The sequence below is a fragment of the Miscanthus floridulus genome, chromosome 1 (genome assembly GCF_019320115.1).
Source record: "Miscanthus floridulus cultivar M001 chromosome 1, ASM1932011v1, whole genome shotgun sequence".
Taxonomy (NCBI): Eukaryota; Viridiplantae; Streptophyta; class Magnoliopsida; order Poales; family Poaceae; genus Miscanthus; species Miscanthus floridulus.
Window position 1 is genome coordinate 49,920,759 of NC_089580.1, and position 17,067 is coordinate 49,937,825.

A 17,067-nucleotide genomic window follows, 5' to 3' on the forward strand; every position below is an offset into this window, starting at 1 on the left:
CCTCGCCGTCGAGCACGCCGGCGCGCGCAGGGAAAAGAAAGGCCGGCCGAATGGGGCACGGCTCGCCGGGATCCGGCCACAGGGGCGCCGCGGCCAGGCCGCTCGACGGCGGCGCGCTCACCCGCCGGGGAGCGCGCACGCTGGCGAGGGGGCCGGCGACGGCGCCGGGACCTCGCTGCTTCACCGTGGTCGCTCGGTGATGAACTGAGGAGAGAAGAGGAGAGCAGTGAGGCGAAGAGAGAGAGTGTGCGCGTGAAAATGAAGCTAGGGCTGAGGGAGGCGCGGTCGGCCAGGGTTTTTGATGCCCCGAGCTGCGCGCTCCACCGTTGATCGGAGATCAACGGCCAGGAGAGCTCGGGCTTCTTTTGGCCTAGGCGGGCGCTGCTGCTCGGCCGAAATCCCAGCCCAGGCCCAGGTTGTGGCCTGGGCGCGGGGGAGAGAGCGCCACGCGGCCTGGGCGTGGGGGTGCGCTGGCACGCGCGGCTGGGCCGCGGGGTGCTGGGCCGGGTGCGCTGACGGGCGCGCGCGTGAACAGGCCATGGGCCGTTTTCGCTGGGCCGCGCAAACTGCTTGATGGATCGGGCCGAAATGGCCAAATAAATAGTAAAGTCACAGTTTTTGTTTTTCTTATTTTCCAGAAAACAGTTTGATGAATTTGAATTGAATTTTTATGATAATTTTCTGTACAAAATTTATCCAACGATATTTTTTGTTCAGTAAATAGTAAATTTGCTTCTGGAAAATAGGAAAAAGATTATTAAATGTTAAAGTTTCTGCTGCGTATTTAAAGATGTAATTTTCATTATTAAATTCGAACCAACGAGAGAATTTAATTTTGAAAATGGATATGTTTTAAATTGATTATAATATTATTGTTATTCTAACCAACGTTGATTAATGGCAATATTATAATGTTTTTGTCATACATTAATTCTATTTCTGCCCAACGGTAATGTAGAATTAGTGTAGAAAATAATTGTATGTTTTAATTTTGACCAACGTTAAACTAAGGCATGCAATTATTGTTGTTATTTCTATTCTCACCCTATTTGAATTGTGTTTACAGGAGGATACAACTTAATGAGTTGTATCAAAGAGATCCCCACTCTAAAAGGTGATAACTATATTGAGTGGAAGAAAAAGATAGACCTGGCCTTTATCCTCGCTAAGGTGGACTGGGTTGTCACCACACCGTGTCCCAAAGAACCTAAGGCACCGGTGAGGGAGACATATGAGACTGATGCTGCATGGCAGAACAGAGAGCGGGATTTTGCTCCCGTAAAGATGTCCTATGACCTTGAGCATAGGAAATGGGTCACTGCCAACAAGAAGTGTTTGGCAGTGATAAAGAACACGATTGAGCCTGCTATTGTGGGCTCAATTCCAGACTGTGACACGGTCACAGAGTACCTAGATAGAATAAAGAGTCAGTTCACTGGCTCTTCAAAGACATATGCAACCCAGCTGATCAAGCAGCTGGTTACAGAAAGGTACTCTGGTGGCGGCAATGGCATTAGAGAGCACATACTGAGAATGAGTAATCTGGCATCTAAGCTCAAACCAATGGATTTGGCACTCAAGGATGAGTTTCTTATTCATTTGATTTTTGCTTCCTTGCCCAAAGAATTTGACACCTTTGTTGTTAATTACAACATACAGCCTGAAAAATGGGATTTGGAAAAGCTCATAGCCATGTGTGTGCAGGAGGAGGAAAGAATAAAAGTTTCACAAGGTGGTTCTGTCAACTACCTAAAAGATAAGAAAAAGAACTATAATAACAGCTCTTCCTCCAAGTCATCTGGAAAAGGTTCCATGCAACAGTCTTAGAACCAGCAATTCCCAGTGGCTAAAGACCAGTGTCTCCACTGCAAGAAGACGGGACATTATAAAAAGAATTGTCCTGATTTCTTAAAGATGATTATGAAGAATAAAGGTGAGAACATTATTATGTTCGTAAATGAATCCTTGTATGTAAAGTTTTCAAAATCTACTTGGTGGATTGATTCAGGTGCAACTATTCATGTTGCTAATTCATTACAGGGATTCTGTTCGATGAGAACTTTGCAAAGAAGCGAAAGTTTTATTAAAGTCGTAAATGGAGTAAAAGCAGATGTTGAGGCCGTTGGAGATCTTCCTCTAGAGCTTCCAGATGGCTTCATACTTTTTCTTAGAGATGTTCTTTATGTACATTCTTTGCAAAGAAACCTTATTAGTGTATCAAAGTTGGACCATGATGGTTATGATTGCCATTTTGGAAATGGCAAATGTCGGATATTGTTTAATAATAAATGTATTGGTCTTGCCTTTCGACAAGACGAGCTTTATTTGTTATCACTTCGTGAAAATGTGAATTCCGTATGTGATGTGAATGAAAATGTATCCTCATCGAACAATGGAAATAGAAAATGAAAGAGAGCTCACGATGTGTTGTCGAAATTATGGCACTATCGTTTAAGCCATATTTCGAGGGGGAGAATAGAAAGACTAGTGAAGAATGATATTCTTCCTCCATTAGAGCTCTCAGAGTTAAAACAATGTAGAGATTGCATAAAAGGAAAGTATGTAAAGAAAATTAAGAAAGATGCCAAACGAAGCGCAGAAATTCTACAGATTATTCACACAGACATATGTGGTCCTTTTCCTGTGAAAAGTCTGGATGGTTATGATTCATTCATAACATTCACAGACGATTACTCTCGGTTTGGCTACATTTATCCAATTAAAGAAAGAACAGAAGCATTGGATAAATTTAAAATATTTAAAGTAGAAGTTGAAAATCAGCATGATTTAAAGATTAAGATAGTCAGGTCTGACCGTGGAAGAGAGTACTACGGTCGGCATACCCCATATGGACAAGTTTCTGGACCTTTTGCGAGGTTCTTACAGGAGAATGGTATAGTCGCCCAGTATTCAACACCGGACGAACCTCAGCAGAATGGAGTAGCTGAAAGGCGTAACCGTACCCTGATGGATATGGTGCGTAGTATGATAAGTTACTCCACTTTACCCACGAGTCTGTGGATGGAGGCGTTAAAAACCGCCATTCATATTCTCAATAGAGTACCAAGTAAGTCGGTGCCCAAAACACCGTATGAGTTGTGGACAGGAAGAGTACCCTCACTTAACCACTTGCGTGTGTAGGGGAGCCCTGCTGAGGCTAAAGTTTTTAACCCAAACATTGGGAAACTAGATCCCAAAACAATGAGTTGCCATTTCATTGGCTACCCAGAAAAGTCAAAAGGTTTTCGTTTCTACTGTCCTAATAGACATACAAAGTTTGTGGAAACGAGACACGATGTCTTCCTAGAGGATGAAATGATTAGGGGGAGCATGGTAGCTCAAGAAATTGACCTTGAAGAGAAGCGGGTGTATGCACCCACTCCGATCATTCATGAGTCATTTTTCTCACTACCTGCTGTTGCTGCACCAATAGTACAAGACACTGTGGTGCCAGCACCTATTGTTATCCCGCCTGTGGCAACAATGAATGATGATGAGAAACCTGTGCCTCAGGATCCTATAGAACCTATTGCCACACATGAGGGGGGGCAGCAACAGCCTCAGACAGAAAATGTGCCAATTGAGGAGGCCCCTAGAAGGTCTCAAAGAGTTAGAAAATCAGCTATTCCTGCTGATTATGAAGTGTACAACACTGAAGAATTTCAAATGGAGGATGATCCCACCTCATTTGAAGAAGCCATGAAAAGTGATCATTCATCAAAGTGGCTTGAGGCCATGGAAGATGAGATGAGATCAATGAATGCAAATAAAGTTTGGGATTTAGAGATAATTCCTAAAGGAGCCAAAACAGTAGGCTGTAAATGGGTCTACAAAACAAAACTTGACTCTCAAGGGAATATAGAGAGATATAAAGCCCGACTTGTGGCAAAAGGCTTTACACAAAGAGAAGGGATTGATTACAATGAGACCTTTTCTCCAGTCTCATATAAGGATTCCTTCAGAATCATAATGGCATTAGTGGCACATTACGATTTGGAATTACATCAGATGGATGTAAAGACGGCATTTCTCAATGGAGACTTAGAGGAAAATGTTTATATGGCACAACCGAAAGGTTTTGTCATGGAAGGAAAAGAACGTTTGGGATGCCGCCTAAAGAAATCTATTTATGGATTAAAACAAGCTTCAAGATAGTGGTACTTGAAGTTTGATCAGACAATAAAGAATTTTGGGTTTAAGGATAATGTTGAGGACAATTGTGTCTACGCAAAGTTTAAGAATGGGAAGTTTATCTTTCTTGTCCTGTATGTGGATGATATCTTACTTGCTAGTAGTGATGTCAGTCTACTACTGGAGACAAAGAAGTTTTTGTCCTCAAAGTTTGATATGAAAGATCTTGGTGAAGCTTCGTTCGTTCTAGGGATCGAGATTCACCGAGATAGAAGTAAAGGGGTATTAGGACTGTCACAAAAGGCATACATAGAAAAAGTCTTAAAGAAATTTAGTATGCACAAATGTAGTCCCTCACCTGCTCCTATAGTCAAGGGCGACAGATATAGGGAGTTTTAATGCCCCAGGAACCAATATGAGATCGATCAAATGAAAATGGTTCCATATGCTTCAGCTGTCGGAAGCTTGCAATATGCTCAAGTGTGTACGTGCCCTGACTTGGTATTTGTTACCGAGTTACTTGGCAGATTTCAGAGCAATCCTGGAATAGAACACTGGAAATTGATAAAGAAAGTCTTGCGTTATTTGCAAGGAACGAAAGGCCTCATGATGACGTATAGAAGATCTGATTCACTCCATATAGTGGGATATTCAGATTCTGATTATGCGGGAGATAATAGAAAATCCACGTCTGGATATGTGTTTACTCTCGTAGGGGGAGCTATTTCATGGAAAAGCTCAAAGCAAACCATCACTACATCGTCCATAATGTATGCCGAGTTTGTAGCGTGTTATGAGGCAACGGGGCAGGTGAACTGGCTAAAGAAGTTCATACCCGGTTTGAAGGTGGTTGACGATATCAATAGACCACTGAAGTTATACTGCGATAATAATCCAGCAGTACAGTATGCTCACAACAATAGGTCAAGTGGTGCTGCCAAACACATTGACATAAAGTATTATGTTGTGAAGGATAAAGTCCGGGATCAAATGATAAGTCTTGAGCATATAAGTACCGAAAAGATGCTCGCGGATCCGCTTACAAAAGGCTTACCACCCAACGTGTTCAGAGAACATGTAGCCGGCATGGGTTTAAGGGAAAGCCTATGATTCCTGGACTATAAAGGGCCCAAAAGTTAAAGTAACTATTTCAGATCAGAGACATGCATTGTAGCTGTTAAATCTATCGGCGATTGACCGTGACGATGAGACATGCTCTATGCATCATCTGTGAAGAAATGAGTAAGGATAAAAGGATTGAAGTTTTAAAGTTTAAAGATAAAAGTAATAGTGAGATCAAGGGGGAGAATGTTAGATTGATCTCCTAACCAATAAGCCCAACGGCTTATTGGGCCTTGGTCACGCGCCCTGATCGGGGGCGCCCAACCCTACATGGTTGATGAGCCCCCGTCGCACTGCGCTATATAAAGAGGTGGGGCCAGCGGCTCAAAGCACGAGGTTCGCCGTGAGCCGCAAACCCCACCGACAAACCCTAGACCGATCTAAGAGGGCGCGCAGCCAGCGACGGGAAGCTCCGCTGACCCTCGCCGTCGTCACTGCTACGCCCCGTCTGCTCTGCATCGACGTCCGTGCAACCTCTACTCCAACCATCGCTGCCCATGAGCAGACTTCACCGACGAAGCTGATGGAGGCCTCTGGATCCACTCCCTCTGGATCTCAGGTTCGACACCTTCTCCTTCCTCTAGATAGCTTTCTAGGTCTACATCGTTACCGTTGTCTACTGCACTTGATGTCTACCCTCTAGACCGACTGCTAGATGATTCAAGGTTTATAACACCCTGTGCTTGCCGAGAAGCTGTCCAAGGCGAGCTTCAGGTGCTGGACACTCTCCATGTCAGCGCGGAGGAGAATGATGGTGTCGTCAGCGTACTGGAGCACGGGGGCAGTGCCGTCGGTCAGCGGGTGCTTGATCGCCGCGTTTGCTTTGATCATGGTTTGCAGGACGTCCGTGACGAGCAGGAAGAGGTACGGCGACAGCGCGTCCCCTTGTCGGAGCCCTCTCTTGCAGGTTATCCATGGCCCGGGGACTCCGTTCAGGACCACTGCGGATTTGGACGTGACCAGGAGCTGACGCATCCAGTCACACCACTTGTCAGGGCCGCACGCCTCCAAGATTTTGAGCAGGCTTGCCCAGTTCACCGAGTCAAAGGCCTTCGCGAAGTCTAGCTTGATCACTAGAGTAGGCGCTCGGCGTTTGTGGCAACACTGGACCAGCTCGGTGGCGAGGACGAAGTTCTCGGCGATGGAGCGCCCCTTGATGAAGCCGGTCTGGTCCGTATCCATGAGTTTGGAGATCTGCAGCTGCAATCTAGAGGTTAGGATCTTGGTCAGGATCTTGACAGGGCAGTTTTGTAGCGAGACCGGGCGAAACGCGGCTAGCGAGGTGGCTGCCTCCGTCTTGGGGATCAAGACAATGACTGCCCTGTTGATGCGCTGAAGGTTGGCCTCGCCACGGTGGAAGGTTTGCAAGAAGGGCATGATGGTGCCTTTGACGGCCTCCCAGGCCACCGAGTAGAAGCCGGGCCCAATGCCATCAGGGTCGGGCGCACTGTCCACCGACATGGCGCGCACCGCTTTGAATGCCTCTTGTTCGGAGAAGGGGGCGATGAGCGGCGTCGGGTTGGCGCGCTGGGCACCGGCGTACAGCTGGTCGAGGTCGTAGCTCCAGGTCGTGGCCACCTCACCGCCTAGGATGTTGGTGTAGTAGGCGGTGAGCACGGCCATCTTGGCGTCGTGGCTGATCAGCTGCACGCCGTCCACCTCCAGAGCGCGGATGGCGTTCCGGCGCGCTCTGCAGGAGGCCCTGGCGTGGAAGAACTTTGTGTTGGCGTCGCCTTCTCGGAGGGCCCTGAATTTACCTCGCTGCTTCCAGTACGCAGCCCGCTGGGCAATGAGCAAGGCAAGCCGGTCCCGGCATAGCTCGCGCAGTCGTCGCTCACCTGTGGACAGTACCATGGACTCCTCATAGATGTCCAAGAGCAACACAATAAAGGAAGCATTGTTATAGTCGTCGGGGCGGGCGCGGTGGGTCTTAGACCAGGCCTTGGCGCCATGGCGAAGGGCCATGATCCGCCCCACTAGACCGCCAGTAGCGTCCGACGGCACGAAAGCTCCAGACCAGACCAGGAGGATGGAGGGGAGGAAGGTGGGGTGTTTAAGCCAAGCGTTTTCAAAGCGGAAGCGGAAGGACTTGGGTGTGGAGGTGGGGATTAGAGGGACGTGGTCCGAGGTCGAGCCGAGGCGAGAGTTGAGGTTGGAGTTGGGCGAACCCCCCATTGATGAAGGCGCGGTCCAGCCTGGCCAAGGTTGGCGTAGCCCGTTTATTAGACCAGGTGTACAGCCGGTCTAGGAGGGGGAACTCGATGAGGCCGAGGCTATCGATCGCCGTGTTAAACCTTGCGGCCAGTCTCTGATCAAAGTTAGTGTTGTTCTTGTCCGCAGGGGATTGGGTGAGGTTGAAGTCCCCAATGAGGAGCCAGTTGGTGCCACTGGGGGCGACATGGCGCCGAGATCCACTAGGAAGGCGTCCGTGTCCCTGTGATCCGAGGGGGCGTAGACATTGGTGATGGAGAAGGATTAAGCGGAGGTAGTGGACGTGAACGGAATGGTGATGGAGTAGGCCGTCTGGGTCGGGGGTTCCCACCATGACGACCCCGGTGTCCCAGGCAGTGAGGATGCCCCCCTGGATCCGTCAGCGGGAACGAAGTCGAAGCTGGTGAGGTAGGGGGCAAGGAAGGATTTGCATTTGTGGGAGTCAATGACGTTGAGTTTGGACTCCTGCAAGCAAACGATGTGGGGATGAGAGATGGAGATGGTGTCCCGCACCGCATCGCAAGATTGTCCTGGCGTCCCAGGCCCCGGACATTCTAGGACATGATAGAGTAGACGAAGCGATTCCGATTCATGGAGGAACGAGTACAACTCCTGACTCCTGAGGGATTACATCGACACGAAGCTAAGGAAGTAAAGGGCCCCGTGGGGGAGACACAAAGACAGCCACCTTCACGGACGCAGCCGGAGCGGGTGGAGAAAATGTCCTGCACGCTGACAGGCAAGGCACTACCGGTGACTCGGTTGGGGGCGTGGTGCATGGTGCGGCGGCTCTGGATTCCAGTTACCGTGACCTGGTCAATGACATGCAGGCCACGGGGAGAGGGACCTCCGTGTCAGTGACACAAGCCATGGCGTGCACTTACGGGTTACGGCTGAGGCAGGGTTAGTGACTGTGGCCATTGTCGTTGGCGAGAGCGACGAGAGTAGGGGTGTGCGTCCGCCGTCCATTCATCCGATGGGCGGGGACACAGCCGGAAAGTGACGTACATCGTACATGCACTGCTCCAGGTCATGCTTTAGTCGCAAAAGTCCACTCCTGTCTCGATCCTTCGCCGTGCGGCGGCCGCCGGCCGGAGGTCGCCTAGAACGAGTCGAAGAGAAGACTCAACGATGGCGTCGTCACCACAACGGCAATCATCTGGCATCTTCGTCGTGCTATAAGTAGTAGCTGTTGTTACATTCCAAGCTCCAAAGCAGCGGCCTGCCATGGCGATCACTCCAGCGACCATGCTCCTCCTCCACCTGCTGCTGCTGCTGCTGTCCTTCTCATCTGTGCCCGTTTCCCTGGCGCTCGCGCCAGCGGGAGCCGAGAGCGAGGACACCGCGGCTCTGCTCGCCTTCAAGGCCGCGGCCGTAGGCGGCAGCAGCAGCACTAGTGGCGACCGCGGCGCTATGCTCGCGTCGTGGAACGGCAGCGTCGCCGCCAGTCCGTGCACCTGGGACGGTGTCACTTGCGGCCGCCGCGGACGTGTGGTGGCGCTGAGGCTGCCCTCCCTCGGGCTCGCCGGGACGCTCTCGCCGGCCGTCGGCAACCTGTCGTCGCTGCGGGCGCTGAACCTGAGCTCCAACTGGCTGCGCGGCGAGATCCCCGCGAGCCTGGGCCGCCTGCGCCGCCTCCGGACGCTCGACCTCAGCGTGAACACCTTGTCCGGCGCGGTCCCGGGCAACCTCACCGCCTGCACCAGCCTGACAGTCCTGCGCCTCGCCAGCAACAAGCTCACCGGCCACGTCCCAGCCGAGCTCGGCGGCGCGCTGGCGCGGCTCGAGGTGCTGGCGCTAACCAACAACACCCTCACGGGCCGCCTCCCGGCGTCTCTGGCCAACCTGACGTCGCTGCGTCAGCTCGGCCTCGGGATTAACGGCTTCGAGGGCCCGATACCTCCCGAGCTCGGCCGCAGCATGGCGCGCCTCGAGTACGTCGACCTCTGCGACAACCGCCTGCGCGGCGAGCTCCCGCCGTCGCTGTACAACGTGTCGTCGCTGGCGAGCCTCGACGTCGGACAGAACACACTGCACGGAGGCATCCCTGCCGAGATCCACGCGCAGCTCCCTCAGTTGAAGTTTCTGGGGTTGTTCGAAAACCAGTTCAGTGGGGCGATCCCTTCCTCCATCTGCAATCTCACTCAGCTCGGAGAACTCGAGCTGTCAAGGAACGGATTCAGCGGCTTCGTGCCTCGCGATCTTGGGAGGCTGCAGTATCTGTGGAATCTGCAACTGGACGGTAACATGCTTGAAGCAGGGAAGAAGATGGAAGGGTGGGAGTTCATCGAGTCATTGGCCAACTGCAGCGAGCTAGAGGTTTTAGGTCTGGGTGACAACAATTTCACTGGAGATCTTCCTGTTTCAGTTGCTAACCTCTCGAGAACACTTGAGTACCTTTACCTAGAAGACCATGGGATCTCTGGCAGCATCCCCTCAGAGATCGGAAATCTGGTCGGTCTCAAAGTACTTATTCTGGTGAATACTGACATCTCAGGAGTAATTCCAGATAGCATTGGGAAGCTGGTGAACCTGACAGAGCTACACCTGGACAACAATAATCTGTCGGGCCTTGTTACATCATCAGTGGGAAATCTCACCAGGCTCCTTAAGCTATCGGCGAGCAGCAACAACCTGGGAGGATCAATCCCAAGGAGTCTTGGAAAGCTTAGCGACCTCATCAGTCTTGATCTTTCAAGCAATTACCTGAACGGTTCGATTCCTGAAGAAATATTCCAGCTGCAGTCTCTTTCGTTGCTCCTGAACTTATCACAAAACTCCCTCTCCGGGCCACTTCCTTTCGACGTTGGAAGGTTGGCTAACCTCAACACGTTGAGCTTGTCAGGAAACCAGTTGTCTGGCCAGATACCGACAACGATCAGAAATTGCATAGTTCTGGAGGTACTCTTACTGGACAGTAACTCGTTCCAGGGAAGCATACCTCAGCCTCTAGGTGACATCAAGGGTCTCCGCGTGTTGAACCTGACCATGAACAGGTTTTCTGGTGTGATCCCTGATGCCCTTGGTGACATACACAGCCTGCAGCAGCTGTATCTAGCACACAACAACTTGTCCGGGCTCATCCCAACTGATCTGCAGAACCTGACATCGCTATCTAAGCTGGATTTGTCCTTCAATGATCTGCAAGGTGAAGTGCCGAAAGAAGGTTCCTTTAGAAACTTGTCTTACTTATCGATTGTTGGAAACAAAAACCTTTGTGGTGGAATACCTCAGCTTCGCTTAGATCCATGCCCCATGTCTGTTGTGAGAAAGAACAACAAGAGTAAGAAGGGGTTGAAGTATGTTAAAATAGCTCTGGCAACAATGGGTGCACTCTTGTTCTTAGCATTATTTACTGCAGTTATTCAGTTCATCTACAAAAACTCTAAGCAAAGACAGAAGAGAAGCCATCCCTTAGCCCCAGTAATAAGTGGAGAACAATACGAAAGGGTTTCTTACAAGGAACTGTCAGACGGAACAAGGGGATTTTCAGATGCCAATTTGCTTGGAAAAGGCAGCTATGGCACAGTCTACAAATGCGCTTTCATTGATGAGGGAACTATAGCCGCCGTAAAGGTGTTCAACCTTGAACAGTCTGGATCCACAAGAAGCTTCTTGGCTGAATGCGAGGACACTCCGAAGCGTGCGCCACCGTTGTCTCATAAGGATCATCACGTGCTGCTCAAGCATCGATCGCCAAGGCCAAGAGTTCAAAGCTTTGGTATTCGAGTTTATGCCCAACGGTAACTTGAGTTCTTGGCTTCATCCAAAATCTAATGAGCCCAAGAACACGCTAAGCCTAACCCAAAGGTTAGACATTGCTGTCGACATAATGGATGCCCTGGACTATCTTCATAACCATTGTCGGCCACCGATCGTCCACTGCGATCTCAAGCCAAGCAACATCCTTCTCGCCAAAGACATGAGTGCTCGTGTTGGAGATTTCGGCATATCCAGAATCTTGTCTGAAAGTGCGTGCAAAGTCTATCCAAATTCAAACAGCGTAGCTGGGATAAGAGGCTCCGTTGGCTACGTCGCTCCAGGTAACTGATCAACTGAAACTGCTGTCTTTTGTTTTGCTGCTTATTTCTTACAGTATTATCTTTTCATCTTGGACAACTTTGACATGATGATCGATCTGACTGGCTTACAAAATATTTGCAGAGTACGGGGAAGGCTGTGCGGTCTCCATCCTCGGTGACGTTTACAGCCTAGGCATATTGCTGCTTGAGATGTTCACAGGACGGAGCCCCACGGATGATGTGTTCGGAGAGTCGTTGGACCTCCACAGGTTTTCAGAGGCTGGTTTTCCTGACAGGATATTGGAGATAGCGGACCCGAATCTATGGGTACACACTGACGCCGACGACAACAGCATCACAAGAAATAGGATTCAGGAGTGTTTGCTTACGGTCATTGGGCTCGGTTTGTCCTGCTCAAAACACCAGCCCAAAGAGCGGATGCCGATACGGGATGCAGCCATGGACATGCGCGCGATCAGAGATGAGGCATACCTGATGTTCGCCGGTTCTCTGGTGGTGAAAATGGAAGAGAAAATGGGAGGAGCAGCTGTGTAAACAAATCACTTCTGAAATGATACAAGATTCAAATTGTGTATGGATTTCATATTAGAACTGGATCGATTTGCCAAACGGGCCCTAAAGCTCCGGCTTAAAAAATACTCCCTCATTTCCAAATTATAAGTCGCTTTGACTTAATATATATATTTTGCTATGTATATAGACATACGTTATATCTAAATACATAACGAAACTGATGTATCAGATCTATTCAATTTTGGGCTTTCCATTGATTTAGGTGTGATTTGATCCAGGCCCCCGCGTCGTCCTCTACAGGCGACTCGGGCGGCGGCGCCTCCGCCCACCACAAGCTCTCCCGTGCGCTGCAACTACCCGGCCGCCACCAGAGCTGGACGCCGGCAAACCAGAGAAAGGCAAGGACGGCGGTGGCTAGGCCCTCTGCTCTTCTTCCCCACCCCTCTCTCTCTCTCTCCTGGTGGCCGGAGAAACTCCCGTGACTGCACAGGGCCTCTTGGCTGGATCCGGTGTCCTCTTGGCCGGATCCGTCGCCCCCGCGCCTGGAGGGCAAGCGGGGCGGCCGGGGCTGCTGCGGTGGCTAGCTGCAGCCGGGCCTGTTCGGCTCGCGCCCGGTGGCGGCCGGCAGCAGCCGGCCATGCCTGTCTGGCTACGGTTTCGGCTCTTCCAGCTTGGGATGCGGCGGTGGACCTCTTGGTGGCGGCTTGGTGGTGGTGCGGGTGCGGCCGGGCGGCGCGTGCTGCGTGGCCAGGCCTCGGTGGCGCGCGGGTTACCGTGCGTGCTGTGTGGTGGCGCGGGCTGCCACGCGTCTCGGCATGCTGCACCCTGCTCCCGGACTTTCGTAGGGCTGCGGTGCTCAGCCCCGTGGAGAGTCAGGGAGAAGGCGTACAGACGGTGACAGATCGTTGCGGAGGCTGCTGCAGTCCCTGTGCGGCGTGGGCTCGGCAAGGGTTGGACGTTGGTGGGCTAGGTGACGGGGGCTTTTTTTTTTTATCCTGGCTCTCTTCTTCCCGTCATCTGCCTTCCCTCTTCTCGGACTAATCCCGTGGCGGAGTTGGTCGGAGCTGCCTGTTGCTGGACGGTTTTTGCCGATTCCGACAGCGGTGGACTCTCCGTCGGGCTTCTCCCAGCGCTTTTCTTGGTCGACGTTCCTTTAAGCGGTGGCCCGGGGAGCTGCTGCTAATCCATCGACGCATCCTACCTCTTTAGTAGGGTTGGGTCTTTGACGGTGGTGGTGTGGAGGCTGCATGAGGTCGGGACGAAAGCTTGGACGATGGCGTCGGTGGACGTCGTTTGCCTTATTTGAACGCGTCCTTTTGTACCTCTACTTATATCGTGTTGGATTTTGCAGGTAAAAACCTTCTTTTATTAGACTAGCCTGTTTGGTAGCGGGCCAAAGCCTGCCACCACAGCAGCTTCCCCGCCACAGTTTGTGGCGAGCTTTTTGGCCGCCACACCCGCCACGGAATAGTGCATGCAGAAACTGTGGCGGGCGCATCGCGAGGTGAGCAAGCAAGCACCAGCCTTTTGTCTGTGGCTGCCGAATTTTAGGCGAGGCGATACATGGCTGGGAAGCAAACCGACGGCAGCGCAGCGCGGCACAGGCCCCGGGCCCGGGTCCGTTGCGTTGGGCGCCAGACTCGCCGGTGGCAGAGCGAGTCAAACCGGCGCGGCGCGGGGGTCCATGCGCGCGCGCCGCGGCGGAATCTTCTTCTCGCCTACGCCGCCCGCGACAGTGAGCTAGTAGTAACTGCCCTATCCCCGGCCCGCCTGACCGGCCGAATTTACGGCGTGCTGGACCCATGAACATCTGTAGAAGCGTGCATATCGCACGTACAGGTACAGTACTGTTGTGATCTGCCGCCGGTCAGAGGCGGTGTCAGAGGTGTCTCCTGACGCCGCCTGTCTCCGCGCGATTTGCATCCCGCGCGCCGGGCGGCCGGGCCTCCGGCCTGCCTCATCATCATCAGTGCATCCATTGATGACACACTGATTGATGAGATCTCGATCTCCTCCCCAGCGCTCTGGTAGTGGTAGCTATAGCTAGGTACGGCAGCTAGGTGCAGGACGTAGGCTATGTTATTATGAGCCTGTAGCCTTGTACTGTTACTCTTTCTATACTCCTGCTGACACGATGTCATCTTCTTTACCGTAACAAGACCGGAGATACTAGCGGCCTACTGCCGCGTCTGCACTTGGCTGCCCTGCACTCTGGAGGTGAATTTACTCGGGGGCCCTTTGTGGCTGCAGCAGTGCGGGGCAGCCGGGCAGGAACGAACAGCGATTCCGATCAAGGCCGGCTGGCCAATATGGACTTATGAAGATCTGGGACTTATAAGGGCAGTCCCAATGGTGCATTGATGATGGTTTCTATCCTCATTAAATGACTTGCCACGTAGGCAAAATGCTGACATGGCAATGTAATTAATGAAGAAAGAGAGCAAAAATCATAGAAATGGTTTCTTCATGAAGAAACCAGGTCTACTCTTGACCCAATGCACCAAGAAACCATGAAATCGCCATTGGGAAGAAACCACCAGTTTCTAGGGAGCTCGTGTCGCACTCCCATTGGAGGAAAAGATAGAGTTGGGAGAGGGAAAGAGAAAATAGTTATTACTCATAGAAACCATGGGTTGGAAAGCAGTACTTTTTTGGTGCGATATCCTATGTTATAGAAACTACTAGTTTCTTTCATTGGGACTGCCCTAAGTTGCTGTCGTCCTGCAGGCAGAGGTGCAGAGCGCGTTAGAGGCCAACAGAGGCCGATGCTGCTCGAGCCAGCCAGCTTAGCTGCTGAGGTGGTGGTCCGTGGTCACGAGTGTTAGGTTGATTTCCATCACGTTGGTCCAACGGTTAATTGTCCTTTGATCTGTACCTTGATCGGGGACGTCCAGCCATTCTTATGGCCGATGGGTCCTAGTCACGCAGCGCAATAAATAGGAGATGGAGGCTGGGGCTCGAGTCACGAGGTTTACCGCAGACGCCAGTGCCTCACCTTGTTCTAACTCTAGTCCGATCTAGAAGGGCGCGCTGTAAGCGACGGGAAGCGACATCGCCTTCGCTGCTGCCACCAGACCGGGTCTGCACTGCTGCTACTTCGTTGCCGGCGCCATGGCTGCGACCGGAGACTCGAGGTGAGGTACATCACCAGGTCTCCTATCTAAGTTAAGCAATTACCCACTGATCTACGCCTAGAGGTTCCAGAAATAACTATCAATGGTACCAGAGCCATTGTTTCTAGTGTGTAGATCTAGATCGGGGTAGAAAAGTAAAAGAAATTAGAATGAGATGAATGATTTCAAGTTTCCCAAACCCTAACCCTAGATCATAGAACGGAGAGGCGGAAGGGACCTACCTGGGTTCTTTCCCCACCGTCACCACCGTCGGCCGTCACCTCGACGCAGTGCGGGAAGTCATCCCGAGCAGTCGCAGGACGTGAGGAGAAACAGTCTAACCTAACCCTAACCCTAGAAGGGAAAGGACGGAAAGGGGAGAAACTCACCAGGGCTACTCCACGCTGTCGACATCGCTGCGTGAGGGAAGAAGGACCCGCCTGCGTGCCTCGTCGGCACGCGGGAAGGAAGCGCCGCTGCGCGCGAGCACCGGCTAGGGCACCATCATAGGACCGTTCGATGACGGCGCGCTCACCCACTAGGGAGCGCGTGCTTCGGCAAGGGGGCCCACGGCGGCGCCGCCCTCTCCTCCTCCGGCTGCCTTGCGCGGCCGCCGTTACCGTCGTCTTCGGACACCGTCCGTGAGAGTGAAAAGAAGGGGGGAGGAGAAAGTGAAGTTAGGGTTTTGGGGAGCTCCGCAGGCTCGGGGGTAAAGGGCATCGCCACAAGGCCGCTCGACGATGGCGCGCTCACCCTCGGGCGAGCGAGCGTGCCGTCAAGGGGCCCGCAGCAGGGTCGCCACCTCTTCCTCCGGCAGCCATGGGCGACCGCCGCAGTCGTCGCACTCCGTCTCGGCACTGAGGAGAGGAGAGGGAGTGAGAATGACGAATGGACCTAGGGTTTCCACGTGAGCGGCTGCGGCGTGGTTTTTGTTTGGGCGAGACGCGCGTACGACCGTCGGATCGGATCCAACTGCTGACGGAGGACGCGCCAGATTTGGCCTAGGTGGGGCAAGCGGATTCCCGGTCCAGGCCTAGGTTGCGGCCTGGGCACGGAGGCAGCGGGCGCGCGCGCTGGGTGAAGCAGGCCGCTGGCCCGTGCTTTCACGCGCATTGGGCCTCAAGTGCGCGCACGCTGGCGAGATGGGCCGCGGGCCGAATTTTCTCGGTTGGGCCAAAGTGAACAGAGTAAATAGTTTTCATTTTTATTATTTTTCAAAAGCAGTTTTGATGAATTTTGTCAAGTTTTGATGTTAAATCTCTGTCAAAATTTGAACCAACAGGATAATTTTTCAGAGAGTAGATGAGTAAAGTAAAATGCTTACTGAAAAGTAGATAAATAATTTTTTCATGTTTCCACTGCAAAGTTTAATCTTGATTATCTTCCAATTAAATTCGAACCAACGAGAGAATTTAATTTGAAGAGCATTTATATTTAGTAAATTATGATTATGTTTATCCTCTAATTAAATTGGAACCAACAAAAAAATTTAAATTAGAGGAGTAGTCCATTTTATTTAAGTAAGATTATGGTTTTGTCATTTTCTGACAAACATTGATGATGACAATATTATACTGAATTTAAGTTTGAAGTTTAAATCTATGATAAATCTTACACCAACGTGATTAATTTTTTAGAGAGTAGATAAGGACCAAGAAATACTCCTGAACTAAAAGAATGTATTTTATTCTCATGTTTCCGCTGCAATGATGTTGATTATCTTCTAATTAAATTCGAACCAACGGAAGAATTTAATTTTGAAGAGTAGTTATATGTCTTTCAAGTTAATTTATGAGTTTTATGCATTAATTCTATTTTCTGTCCAACGATAATGTAGAATTGATGCAGAAGCATCTTATAAGTTTTATTTATTTAACCGACTGAGATTACTCGGCTATATGCCAACGTGCTGCAATGCTGGGGTATGTGAATAA

At 51.2% G+C, this 17,067-nt stretch overlaps 1 pseudogene; it reads left to right on the plus strand.

Annotated features, from left to right (window-relative positions):
• The first annotated feature begins 7,415 nt into the window (after positions 1-7,415).
• Positions 7,416-12,254, plus strand: LOC136516712 (probable LRR receptor-like serine/threonine-protein kinase At3g47570; annotated as a pseudogene).
• The last annotated feature ends 4,813 nt before the right edge of the window (positions 12,255-17,067 follow it).